The sequence below is a fragment of the Diabrotica virgifera genome, chromosome 3 (genome assembly GCF_917563875.1).
Source record: "Diabrotica virgifera virgifera chromosome 3, PGI_DIABVI_V3a".
NCBI lineage: Eukaryota > Metazoa > Arthropoda > Insecta > Coleoptera > Chrysomelidae > Diabrotica > Diabrotica virgifera.
Window position 1 is genome coordinate 177,075,501 of NC_065445.1, and position 14,296 is coordinate 177,089,796.

Genomic DNA, 14,296 nt, shown 5'->3' on the forward strand with positions numbered 1-14,296 from the left:
TAAGACCTTGCCAGGTGATTAGGGTTTTGTCCTAAAATTAGTTTTTTTTTTAATGTCTGTAGCTACTTTTCTCTTAGGTTAATAGTTTTTGACATATAAACGATTAAAAATTTAAAAATTGTGAAATCGGCCATTTTTAACCCTAAATAGGACGTGTAACTGAAAATTTCAATGTTGCCAAAGTGGGTAGATATTCTTTAAACATCGATTGATAAAATCCCGAAGAGTTTTTTGCAATACAATATCGAAAACACCTTTGTTTTTAATTGCTAATCAAGCGGGTGCGACACTGTAGTATAAGTGAGGACGTTTGAGTTTGCATAAATTCATTATCTCGAGAATGGGCAAATTTGAAGAGAAATCCCCAGCCAGGTCGATTTTTATTTTTAAATTAGGACTTTTTGGCATGTATATAATACTAGTGACGTCATCCATCTGGGCGTGATGACGTAATCGATGATTTTTTTTAATGAGAGTAGGGGTCGTGTGATAGCTCATTTGAAAGGTTATTTAATTCTATATTCAGTAATATAAACGTTAACATAATTATTTATACAGGATGTGCAAAAAAATTTTCTTCTTGTTGTGTAAATTAATTTCTTAAAAATATATTTTTTTGTACACCTTTTCTGTATATTTCTGTGTATTGCTGTATAAATAATTATGTTAATGTTTATATTACTTAATAGAGAATTAAATAACCTTTCCAATGAGCTATCTCACAATCCCTACTTTCATTTAAAAAAATCATCGATTACGTCATCGCGCCCAGATGGATGACGGCACTAGTATTATATATATGCCAAAGAGTCCTTATTTAAATATAAAAATCGACCTGTCTGAGTATTTCTCTTCAAATTTGCCCATTTTCGAGATAATGAATTTATACAAACTCAAACGTCATCACTCGTACTACAATGTCGCACCCGCTTGATAAGCAATTAATAAACAAAGGGGTTTTCGATATTGTATTGTAAAAAACTCTTCGAGATTTCATCAATATCTGTTTAAAGAATATCTATCTACCTTGGCAACATTGAAATTTTCAGTTAAATGTCCGATTCAGGGTTTAAAATGGCCGATTTCGCAATTTTTAAAATTGGTAATCGCTTATATGTCAAAAACTAGTAACCTAAGAGAAAAGTCACTAAAGACCTTTTCTGTTTGGAATGATTCAAAAAAGTTAAAAAAAAACTTTGTTCGATTAAAAAAAATAATTTTAGGAAAAAACCCTAATCTTTCCCCTCGCCTGGCAAGGTCTTATGCTATTCAGAATCGTCTGTCATTGTACACATTTCTTCTAAATGAGTTACTCAAACACATACTTAAATTTAAACCTTACAGGAGAAAGTTAATTTTACCCCTAAACTATTCTCTTTTCGATTCACCTGGTAGATATACGTGCAGGGCTGATGCCTGCCAGGTCATGGTTTTAGCCTTGTTATGCTATGAATTATCACTATACAAATGCCTAGCATTACAGGAAGACCGTTACTCGGAGGGTTCACTAGCTCTTAGACTAGTATGCTTTTTTTCATCAGGATCTTTCAGTGCGTCACAGTTTTTCGATTTCTTTCTAAAGCGTTAAATTGCATGTGACAGAAAAAAACGCACGTCGGTGATTACATTTCGTCGGTGACATTTATAACATTTATTCTAGTTGTCAATAGATGGTGCTATAATCGAAATAAAAATTATTTCCGAATCTACGAATATAATCTGTACAATTTATAAGACTATACAAATCAAAGAAAATACCATTTTATAAATGCAATAAACAGAATTGATTTGTTTTTATGCCAAATTGCAAATAAAATTTGACAACTGTCAGATTTAACTAAAATGTCATGTCACTAAAATGTATATTATCACGAACATTTCTAAAAAGAAGCATATAGATCGACTGTCTTTTCATCGGAGTTTAGTTCTAGCAGCCGTAGAGGTAACATCGTTTAATAGTGGCTTGTGAATTTAACCAATATAAGTTAAAAGTTAAACAGTTTTTATTGTAAACACAACTGTAAGTAGAAAAACTTAATTTTTAAAAAAGAAATACAATTTACATTTCAACGTTCTACTCAATCGAAACCAGAATATTGCCTTAGAACAGTTGAATAGTTTTTACTATAAACACACCTGTAAGGAGAAAAACCCAATTTTTAAACAAGAAATACAATCTACATTTCAGCGATCTACTTAATTGAAACTTGAGTATTGCCTTAGACAAAAACTTAAGTAATTAGTGGTACCTTTAATAGTACGGTTAATATTACTATAATGGATTTAAATTGTCAGGCATGCCATAAAATTATAACACCGACAGATGGTAGCAAACTGGAATGTTCTGGATGCAAAACAACATGGCACGGTGTTTGTGCTCAACCTCAACCCTTAAATTTTTCACCTGCAACCTTGTTGACATGGAAGTGTCAAAATTGTACCACAGAAGCAGATGCTAGCACAATGCACTTCAACGCAATTATGGCTCAGCTTGCTAATTTAAGTAACGCTATCGCAACATGTAACACTCGAATGTCTGACTTACATAATTTAGTAAATTCTCAGTCGACAAAAATTGACGCTTGCATCTCGGAAATAGCGGTTCTAAGAAGAGAAAACGAACAGCTAAAAATTAAAATCCAGAAAATAGAATCCTCTCCTCCCGAAAATATCCTTATAGAGCTGGCTGATAGAAAACAAAGGGAAAAAAATGTTTTGCTCATGGGTGTTCCAGAAAATACAGAATCCGATGAAGTTAATGCACAACAAATATTAAATCAGGTAGCTCCTAACTTACAAATAGCTTCGCATCGCCGGCTTGGCTTTCCTCGCCAAGATATGAAACCAAGGCCGCTGAAAGTTACTATGATGTCCAGTGAAGATGCCCTTTTTGTTCTTAAAAATAAATCTAAACTGAATCAAAACTCAAACTCAAACATATACATAAAACAAGATCTGACACCTTGCCAGTCAAAATATCTAGCTGAATTACGAACAGAGCTACAAAGTCGTATAGATAATGGGGAGAAAAATTTAACGATTAGATACATAAACAAAATACCTAGAATTACTACAAGAGGAACAACCAAACGTGATAGAGAGGAACAGGAATCACCTAGACGTGAAAAGGGACTCAAGACTTCAAAGCCTGCTTTATGTGGGGCAAACTCATCTGTACCTGAATAGCAATCATTCAAAATAGTATTTTGGAACTGTCAAGGATTTGCCAACCTGGATGAATTTGTTAGAGATTACGATGATTTTTCGGTTTTATGTCTTACTGAAACATGGCTACTTAATGAGTGTAATAATTTGTCAATTGTTTTGTCATCCTATAATGTTATAAGTAGTCCTGCTTCGAAAGAGAAATCCGTGGGCAGAGCAAGCGGTGGTATCTACATATTTTATAAAAATGTAGACAACTGTGTAATTTTAGAAAAAACACCGTGGTGGCTATTTTGCAGACTGGTTTCTCCTTCGGAAGAGTCTATTATTATTTGCACAGTATATTTTAAACCGTCCTTAGATATTGTGTATATTCTAGAACTTTTTCAAGTATCTCTGTCGGAAATTCTAGAAAACCATTTCGATGTTCCGCTTCTAATTGGCGGTGACTTTAACAGTAGAATATCAGATATTGGAGAAGTTCCGCCAGAGATGCTGGAGGGCACAAATCTATCGGAGTATCGTCTAAGCAATGACATGGTTTTAAATACTAAGGGGCGCCATATTATTGACTTCATGAACACCAACTCTTTCTGTCTACTTAATGGGAGGACTGAGTCTGATACACCGGCACAATTTACTCACATTAGCAAAGCTGGAAATAGTGTAATTGACTTAGCATTTATCCAGAACAGTGCAATACCTATTATCCAAGATTTATGTGTAATGAACCATAACAGCCCTTCTGACCACTTTGGTATACTGGTAACTTGCGTTTCCGACTTTTTTCGAGAAAGTCGTTTCAAAAAAGCACTTCCTATACAAAAAAAAACTATATATCAATGGAATACTGACCTTGCCTTTTTCTATAAAATTTCTATGCAACATTCGAATAAAACGTCTCTTTCTATAAATATTGATGCACAGGAACTATACAATAATCTAATGTCAGCAATTAAAGAAACTGCTTCGCAATTACAACTTTGTAAAGAAAAATCTTTCCCGTCGTGTATCAGGCAAAGTCCTCCATGGTTTGATCATGAATGTACCTCAGCTAAAAACAACATGAAACAAAGCCTCAAAACAGCTAAATCAAATAACTTCCGCGACCCCTATAAAACAAATTTTTTGACATCAAAAAAAGCCTATAGACAAATAATTAAAAAGAAAAAACATATATATTTTCATAACCTGTATTCTCAACTTGCAAACAGCAGGGACTCCAAAACATTCTGGTCAGTGATTAGGAAATATCGGAAAAATCACAATACTTCTTTTATCGATGTAGACGTATAGGGGCAATTTTATTCGAATATATATCCCCCAAAACTATATCATAATGCCCGTTTTTTTGATGCAAGACATCCCATTTTTGACGCTATTATAACCAGTGACGAAATATATAGAGTCCTAAATAACTGTCCCAATCGTAAAGCACCTGGAACTGACCATATTTCTTATGAATTCTTTAAAAATCTTCCAAATAATTGGATACTGTATTTAACGGGCATGTTTAATAGAATACTGGAAACAACCATTACGCCGCATAACTGGAGTGAAGTCATTTTTACTATGATATTTAAAAAGGGCAACAGAGATGATCCAGCAAACTATAGAGGTATTGCCTTACTTAATTGTGTTGAAAAAATATTTACTAATATTTTGTTAAACAGACTCAGAGATTGGGTTGAAGTAAATAATGTTCTTCCCGAATGTCAGTCGGGTTTCAGGGGATCAAGGGGTTGCATTGATAATGTATTCACCCTCACTTCTGCTGTACAACTGCAACTACGACTGAAAAAACGCAAAGTGTACGCTGCCTTTGTAGATTATAAGCGGGCTTTTGACTCCATTATCCATCATTTGCTGTGGCAAAAGCTATTTGGCCTTGGGGTGAGTTCTAAAATAATAGCCATTTTGAAAAACATTTATGATAATGCTAGGATGTACATCAAAACTCCAAACGGCTACACAAGACCATTTGATATTTCAACAGGAGTCTTACAGGGTGAACCTTTGAGTCCACTATTATTTAGTTTATTTATTGCGGATATAGAACAGTTTTTTATTAGTCAAGGATCACAAGGTATCTCCATTGATAGCCAAAATCAAATAATAATGCTATTGTATGCTGATGATTTGGTCATTCTTTGTGACTCGGAAGTTGAACTCGGTAAAAATTTAAGTTATCTAGAAAAATACAGTGACAAAAACCAGCTAACTGTAAATGTTGGCAAAACCAAAATTCTTCCATTTGCCCGAAGCGGTCAAATTGGCAATAAAGGCGTTAAGTTCCTATATAAGAATGAAAAAATAGAAGTTGTTAACAAATTTGTATATCTTGGAGTCACCCTAACCACAACATCACTTTTTAAAGCAATGGCCGATACAACAGTGGAAAGAGCAAAACACGCAATTGGTAACGTGATAGGTTTAATGGCTAAAACCAAAATGAATTCTTGGACATCTCGTGTGCAACTTTTCGATTCGCTAGTTCAAAGCCTTGTTATGAACTGTGTGCCCGTTTGGGGAATGAGATATGCTGACCAGTTAGAAAGAATACAAATAACTTTCTTTAAAAAACTTTTACATCTCAGTATCAATACACCTGATTATGCTGTTAGGTTGGAGACAGGAAGAGTAAAAATTTCTTTTACTATTTTCAAGCTAACTTTAAATTGGCTTATCAAGCTATCGCAAATGCATGATTTAAGACTTCCTCTTATTTGTTTTCTGCGTCAGCTTCAAATTTCTTCAGCAAATAATTCAATAAATACGAACAGATACAACTGGGTTTCACAGTTTAAGCAATATTTTCAAATATTAGATTATGAATTTTCTTGGGATGAAAACATCTCTGATTGGCTATTAAAAAACAAGAAACGCATGTTAAAAAAGTATATGGATATGCTTCATCAAGAAGACATTCAAGCAGTCTCCATGTCAACATTCTCAACTATTTACAAACATTTATCCGTAGATACCTCAGTACAGAAATATCTGGAATTTCAAATTCCCATAAAATACATTCGTGCCATGGCGCAACTTCGAACATCTAATCGGCATGTGTTAAAATTTACCTATAATGGTATAACATATCATATACGACCATCTGAAATCTGTACTATTTGTAACACAAACAAGTTGGAAACTCTTGAACATTTACTGTTTGAATGTCCCATTTACAGTTCAATGAAACCGGTTAATATGGCCCCCCTTAATAATTGCACCGACCTTATTGGTTGTCTTAATAATGTAACTATAATATCTCTGAAAGCAATTTCAATATATATTTGGAATATCATAAAACTTAGATCTTTTGTTTTAAATGAATAAGCTTCAGTTTCTCCTTCATTGGTGTTTATTTAAGAAAACAAGTCTCCATTTCAGTTAGTAATAGCGATTAACTTTTGTTTAAATTTGTTAATAGTTACTTATGTTCTAGACTAGTTGTTAGTTATATTCTGTACTTCAGTTTCTCCTTCATTGGTGTTTATTAAAAAAACCAAGTTCTCCATTTCAGTTAGTGATAGCGCTTAACTTTTGTTTAAATTTGTTAATAGTTATTTATGTTCTAGACTAGTTGTTAGTTATATTCTGTACTTACTAAACTCATTGTTATAAAACTGTAGTTTTTAAAAACAATAAATGTCTATCTATCTATCTATAGATCGACTGTCTTTTCATCACTGTGCCAAAATTGTAGACTACTGTAAATCTAGAGCACAAAACTCTGGACAATTCTCAAGAAAAAGATAGCAGAAGATCAAATTTACGTCAACCAAACCCCAGAAGAAAGAGTGATGAACTACAGCTATCTCGGCACCATAATGAATGAAGAATAACCAGGATATAAAAGCACTATCGGAAAAGTAGATCCACCTTCAACCGGATGAGGGCATCCTTTAAGAATGAAAATAATAATGTGACGATGCTACGTTTTTCTGTGATTTTTTTACGGTATTTAATCGGATTTAACTAAATTAATATGTGCATAAAATTATAAGCACTTAAGATGTTGCTGTACCTATCGCAAAATATTTCTTTTTGCTACTATCGCAAAAAATCTCGTGGACTGATGAGTCGTAAATGAGGACGTTCTCAGAAGAATGTATACTAAATTTACAATCAAGATACAGTAGAAATAAACAAACCAAGACACTGTTACGGTTTTTTTAAACCTTCACAATTCATTCAGGTATGTTAAACTGAAAGATATTTAAATACTTTAAACCCCCTGGTTAGGCCTATGGCAGTTCTTTTAAAAACAGTTGCTTCTTTCGCAAAAAGGTTCTGTTCTGTCGATTTGTTTAGGAATAGTTTGCGATTCTAGAAATAGGCTGTCTTTCTCTCGTTCACAGGTTGTGCATAGGTTCTTGTCACGTAACTGAATCAATCAGTGGTTCCGTGCTTTAATGGTTCGTCTGAGTTGGAACTCAGATGAATGACATTAAGCAAAGACGGATGACATCCGGTCTGTCCATTTTGATTCTTATCTTAACGACAGTGCTAGGATTGCAAAATTTAAGTTGTGTTTTGCTGATCCAGATTCATCCGCCATAAAATAGGTTTTAGATTCATCCGCCATAGGAAACCATCGTCTAAGACGGATTTGAACCTATAAATTTTGTGTGCGGATGAATAATTTCGGTTTAGTTACTGTGACATAACCTCAGCTTGAGACACGTGAGTATCTTAAAGGCCGCGTCTCACCATCAAATAATTTGATCAAACAGTTTGAGCAAACTCCGGAAGTACGTCAAAGTGACGTCACAATTGCAGTTTTTTTGAAATTCTAAAAATCTGTGCTCTCACTATCAGTCTAGTTTGATCAAATTTTTTGTATTGAGTTGTCTAACTTGTTTGTACTTTATTTAAAATTAAAATTTTTCATTATTATCCATAATGAACACTCAGGATGTGACGTCACTAACTGTCACTTTCAGTTTGCTCAAATCAGTTTGATCAAATTATTTAATGGTGAGACGCGGCCTTAAAAGATTATACTATAATCAATAGTGTTGGTCGTTGTGGTATTCTTGGACTAATGCCCTGTGTCTTTCATAGGCTGTCTTTCATCGCTCGACGCTAAGGGAAGGTCCTGGTAACAACCCCTATTTGTTGGCCATATACCATCACAGGTAAATATCTTTAAAGCCATTACTAAGCGTATAATCTCTTGTGTGTCTCCTGTCTTGTCCCTACTTACAGTGTCTTTTCTCTCCTTGGTAGGCCAACTTCCTGAGGACACACCTTGGGGACAAGTGGCTGTCTAACACTTCTAGTACCTAGTAGCTAGTAACCAGTATTTAGTTGTAACCAGAGTCACCACCACAGGAACACCCACCACGAGACCGTAAGCAAGAACAGAGATAAGTCGATAACAGTAGCAACATAACCATTTTTATATATACCATATTTATATCCGATAGTGTGTCTATACCTACCATTTTTGTCCAGATATAAGTCCTTCCTCTACCCTCATTGTACACCTGGATATAGCTATAACAGAGTAATTACAGGGTATATAATTTAACAGGTAGACTTACAGAAGTAGGAATTTGACACTCCATGGTATAAATTATTCACTTTATATTTGGTACTAGTGTTGCCCAAATGCAAGACCAAGACGAGACTTAGACAGTCTTGGTCTTGGTCTTGCGCCAGTACACCTGGTCTTGGTATTGCGCTCCCGGTCTTGGTCTTGGTCTTGCAGCAAGAGTCTTGCAAGTCTCGCAGTTGCCTATTAGCCTATTGCATATTTTTGAACAACGTGACAGAGATGTACATTTTAAGCTAGAATATCATAGCCATAGTAAAGATCAGCCAAATTAATAAATATCTAGACCAGCGGTTCTCAATTTGGGGTGCATGTACCACTGGTGGTACATATCATTATTTGCGGTGGTACACAAAACGCAAACACAGCTAAAATCAGCACCACGATTATTATTATACTTAATTAGATTACCTAGCTAGATACCTACATATTTCAGTTAGTTGGTAACAAAAATAATAAAAAGTATTTTGTGGTTCATGACTCAAAAAGATTGAGAATTACTGATCTAGACAACTGATACCGGGTGGGGTTTGAACCCATGATCTAAGTGATCCGTGCTTATGTTCTAACTAACTAAAGTTTATTAGAAACTTATATATTTTATTATATTAATACAGTGTAGAAAAGTCATGTCCATGATGAACGTCATTCTGTGGGACCAGACAATATCTAAAGCGAATAAACAGCTCATATACAATAGCATACTGAAAAGTATAATCACATATGGCAGTGAAGTTTGGCCACTGAAACAAAGACCGGAGAAAATGCTACTAGTAACAGAAATGGACTTCTGGAGAAGAGCAGCAGGCAAATCAAGAAGAGATCGGATACCAAATGAGAGAATACGAGAAATGATGAGAGTCACACATACAATAATTGATGACATAAAAACAAAACAACTAGTATGGTACGGCCATGTACAGAGAATGCCAGGTGACAGGATCCCTAAGCAGATTTTGGCATGGACACAAGGGAGAAGAAAAAGAGGAAGGCCGAGAAGAAGCTGGAGGGAAGGTCTATGGTTAAACAGAGAAGAATGGCGGTTAGGAGTCGGAAGGCGTCGAAGAACGCTGTAAACCGATAGTAATAGTAGTAGTAGTGTATTTTATTATCCAATATAAGCGAATGTAATGTCCAATATAAGCGAAAATATGAGATAAAAAAGGGTTCAAGGCAGGTTTTGTTTATATTCGATTCAGAGTTGGACCACCATCTCCATATAGTAACTATTTCAGCATCCTTATGCATCATCAGTGAAGATTATGCAGTCACAACTCTGAAGGGAATACAAACATTCTGCCTCTTTTAAAGCAAACCATCGCGATGCGATGAACCCGCCTTTTGAGACGATAAACAGCGACATCTCTCGTATTACGAGGAAAACGAAAAGCCCTAGATACAAAGTTTACTACTTTTTAAACAATTAGAATAATTGAAATAAAAATATAATAAACAATATTTTAAATCCAAGACTTTTCGTTAATAAACTGCTTTCTGGCTGCATCCCATATCTCCGGATTTTACAATATATAATCACATAGAGACGACGAAATAGGAGAAAGCAAATAGAGGACACTTAGGCCACGCATTTACCTTCTCTTCGTCTAGGAAAAGGACCGAAAGACAGTTTCTAAATACTCACAAATTGAGTAAAAATGAAAAAGATAAAAAAGGGTTCAAGGCAGGTTTTGTTTATATTCGATTCAGAGTTGGACCACCATCTCCATATAGTAACTATTTCAGCATCCTTATGCATCATCAGTGAAGATTATGCAGTCACAACTCTGAAGGGAATACAAACATTCTGCCTCTTTTAAAGCAAACCATCGCGATGCGATGAACCCGCCTTTTGAGACGCAAAACAGCGACATCTCTCGTATTACGAGGAAAACGAAAAGCCCTAGATACAAAGTTTACTACTTTTTAAACAATTAGAATAATTGAAATAAAAATATAATAAACAATATTTTAAATCCAAGACTTTTCGTTAATAAACTGCTTTCTGGCTGCATCCCATATCTCCGGATTTTACAATATATAATCACATAGAGACGACGAAATAGGAGAAAGCAAATAGAGGACACTTAGGCCACGCATTTACCTTCTCTTCGTCTAGGAAAAGGACCGAAAGACAGTTTCTAAATACTCACAAATTGAGTAAAAATGAAAAAGATAAAAAAGGGTTCAAGGCAGGTTTTGTTTATATTCGATTCAGAGTTGGACCACCATCTCCATATAGTAACTATTTCAGCATCCTTATGCATCATCAGTGAAGATTATGCAGTCACAACTCTGAAGGGAATACAAACATTCTGCCTCTTTTAAAGCAAACCATCGCTATGCGATGAACCCGCCTTTTGAGACGCAAAACAGCGACATCTCTCGTATTACGAGGAAAACGAAAAGCCCTAGATACAAAGTTTACTACTTTTTAAACAATTAGAATAATTGAAATAAAAATATAATAAACAATATTTTAAATCCAAGACTTTTCGTTAATAAACTGCTTTCTGAATGCATCCCATATCTCCGGATTTTACAATATATAATCACATAGAGACGACGAAATAGGAGAAAGCAAATAGAGGACACTTAGGCCACGCATTTACCTTCTCTTCGTCTAGGAAAAGGACCGAAAGACAGTTTCTAAATACTCACAAATTGAGTAAAAATGAAAAAGATAAAAAAGGGTTCAAGGCAGGTTTTGTTTATATTCGATTCAGAGTTGGACCACCATCTCCATATAGTAACTATTTCAGCATCCTTATGCATCATCAGTGAAGATTATGCAGTCACAACTCTGAAGGGAATACAAACATTCTGCCTCTTTTAAAGCAAACCATCGCGATGCGATGAACCCGCCTTTTGAGACGCAAAACAGCGACATCTCTCGTATTACGAGGAAAACGAAAAGACCTAGATACAAAGTTTACTACTTTTTAAACAATTAGAATAATTGAAATAAAAATATAATAAACAATATTTTAAATCCAAGACTTTTCGTTAATAAACTGCTTTCTGGCTGCATCCCATATCTCCGGATTTTACAATATATAATCACATAGAGACGACGAAATAGGAGAAAGCAAATAGAGGACACTTAGGCCACGCATTTACCTTCTCTTCGTCTAGGAAAAGGACCGAAAGACAGTTTCTAAATACTCACAAATTGAGTAAAAATGAAAAAGATAAAAAAGGGTTCAAGGCAGGTTTTGTTTATATTCGATTCAGAGTTGGACCACCATCTCCATATAGTAACTATTTCAGCATCCTTATGCATCATCAGTGAAGATTATGCAGTCACAACTCTGAAGGGAATACAAACATTCTGCCTCTTTTAAAGCAAACCATCGCGATGCGATGAACCCGCCTTTTGAGACGCAAAACAGCGACATCTCTCGTATTACGAGGAAAACGAAAAGCCCTAGATACAAAGTTTACTACTTTTTAAACAATTAGAATAATTGAAATAAAAATATAATAAACAATATTTTAAATCCAAGACTTTTCGTTAATAAACTGCTTTCTGGCTGCATCCCATATCTCCGGATTTTACAATATATAATCACATAGAGACGACGAAATAGGAGAAAGCAAATAGAGGACACTTAGGCCACGCATTTACCTTCTCTTCGTCTAGGAAAAGGACCGAAAGACAGTTTCTAAATACTCACAAATTGAGTAAAAATGAAAAAGATAAAAAAGGGTTCAAGGCAAGTTTTGTTTATATTCGATTCAGAGTTGGACCACCATCTCCATATAGTAACTATTTCAGCATCCTTATGCATCATCAGTGAAGATTATGCAGTCACAACTCTGAAGGGAATACAAACATTCTGCCTCTTTTAAAGCAAACCATCGCGATGCGATGAACCCGCCTTTTGAGACGCAAAACAGCGACATCTCTCGTATTACGAGGAAAACGAAAAGCCCTAGATACAAAGTTTACTACTTTTTAAACAATTAGAATAATTGAAATAAAAATAAAAATATTTTTATTTCAATTATTCTAATTGTTTTTATTTTTATTTTAATTATTCTAATTGTTTAAAAAGTAGTAAACTTTGTATCTAGGGCTTTTCGTTTTCCTCGTAATACGAGAGATGTCGCTGTTTTGCGTCTCAAAAGGCGGGTTCATCGCATCGCGATGGTTTGCTTTAAAAGAGGCAGAATGTTTGTATTCCCTTCAGAGTTGTGACTGCATAATCTTCACTGATGATGCATAAGGATGCTGAAATGGTTACTATATGGAGATGGTGGTCCAACTCTGAATCGAATATAAACAAAACCTGCCTTGAACCCTTTTTTATCTTTTTCATTTTTACTCAATTTGTGAGTATTTAGAAACTGTCTTTCGGTCCTTTTCCTAGACGAAGAGAAGGTAAATGCGTGGCCTAAGTGTCCTCTATTTGCTTTCTCCTATTTCGTCGTCTCTATGTGATTATATATTGTAAAATCCGGAGATATGGGATGCAGCCAGAAAGCAGTTTATTAACGAAAAGTCTTGGATTTAAAATATTGTTTATTATATTTTTATTTCAATTATTCTAATTGTTTAAAAAGTAGTAAACTTTGTATCTAGGGCTTTTCGTTTTTCTCGTAATACGAGAGATGTCGCTGTTTTGCGTCTCAAAAGGCGGGTTCATCGCATAGCGATGGTTTGCTTTAAAAGAGGCAGAATGTTTGTATTCCCTTCAGAGTTGTGACTGCATAATCTTCACTGATGATGCATAAGGATGCTGAAATAGTTACTATATGGAGATGGTGGTCCAACTCTGAATCGAATATAAACAAAACCTGCCTTGAACCCTTTTTTATCTTTTTCATTTTTACTCAATTTGTGAGTATTTAGAAACTGTCTTTCGGTCCTTTTCCTAGACGAAGAGAAGGTAAATGCGTGGCCTAAGTGTCCTCTATTTGCTTTCTCCTATTTCGTCGTCTCTATGTGATTATATATTGTAAAATCCGGAGATATGGGATGCATTCAGAAAGCAGTTTATTAACGAAAAGTCTTGGATTTAAAATATTGTTTATTATATTTTTATTTCAATTATTCTAATTGTATAAAAGGTAGTAAACTTTGTATCTAGGGCTTTTCGTTTTCCTCGTAATACGAGAGATGTCGCTGTTTTGCGTCTCAAAAGGCGGGTTCATCGCATCGCGATGGTTTGCTTTAAAAGAGGCAGAATGTTTGTATTCCCTTCAGAGTTGTGACTGCATAATCTTCACTGATGATGCATAAGGATGCTGAAATAGTTACTATATGGAGATGGTGGTCCAACTCTGAATCGAATATAAACAAAACCTGCCTTGAACCCTTTTTTATCTTTTTCATTTTTACTCAATTTGTGAGTATTTAGAAACTGTCTTTCGGTCCTTTTCCTAGACGAAGAGAAGGTAAATGCGTGGCCTAAGTGTCCTCTATTTGCTTTCTCCTATTTCGTCGTCTCTATGTGATTATATATTGTAAAATCCGGAGATATGGGATGCAGCCAGAAAGCAGTTTATTAACGAAAAGTCTTGGATTTAAAATATTGTTTATTATATTTTTATTTCAATTATTCTAATTGT

General features: G+C 34.8%; 1 protein-coding gene across 2 annotated transcripts in view; it reads right to left on the reverse strand.

The window, feature by feature from the left end:
• The window catches only part of LOC126881413 (zinc finger protein 664-like), a 99,928-nt gene that overhangs the window by 6,180 nt on the left and 79,452 nt on the right, over positions 1-14,296 (reverse strand). The gene's annotated exons all lie outside the window — the stretch shown is intronic.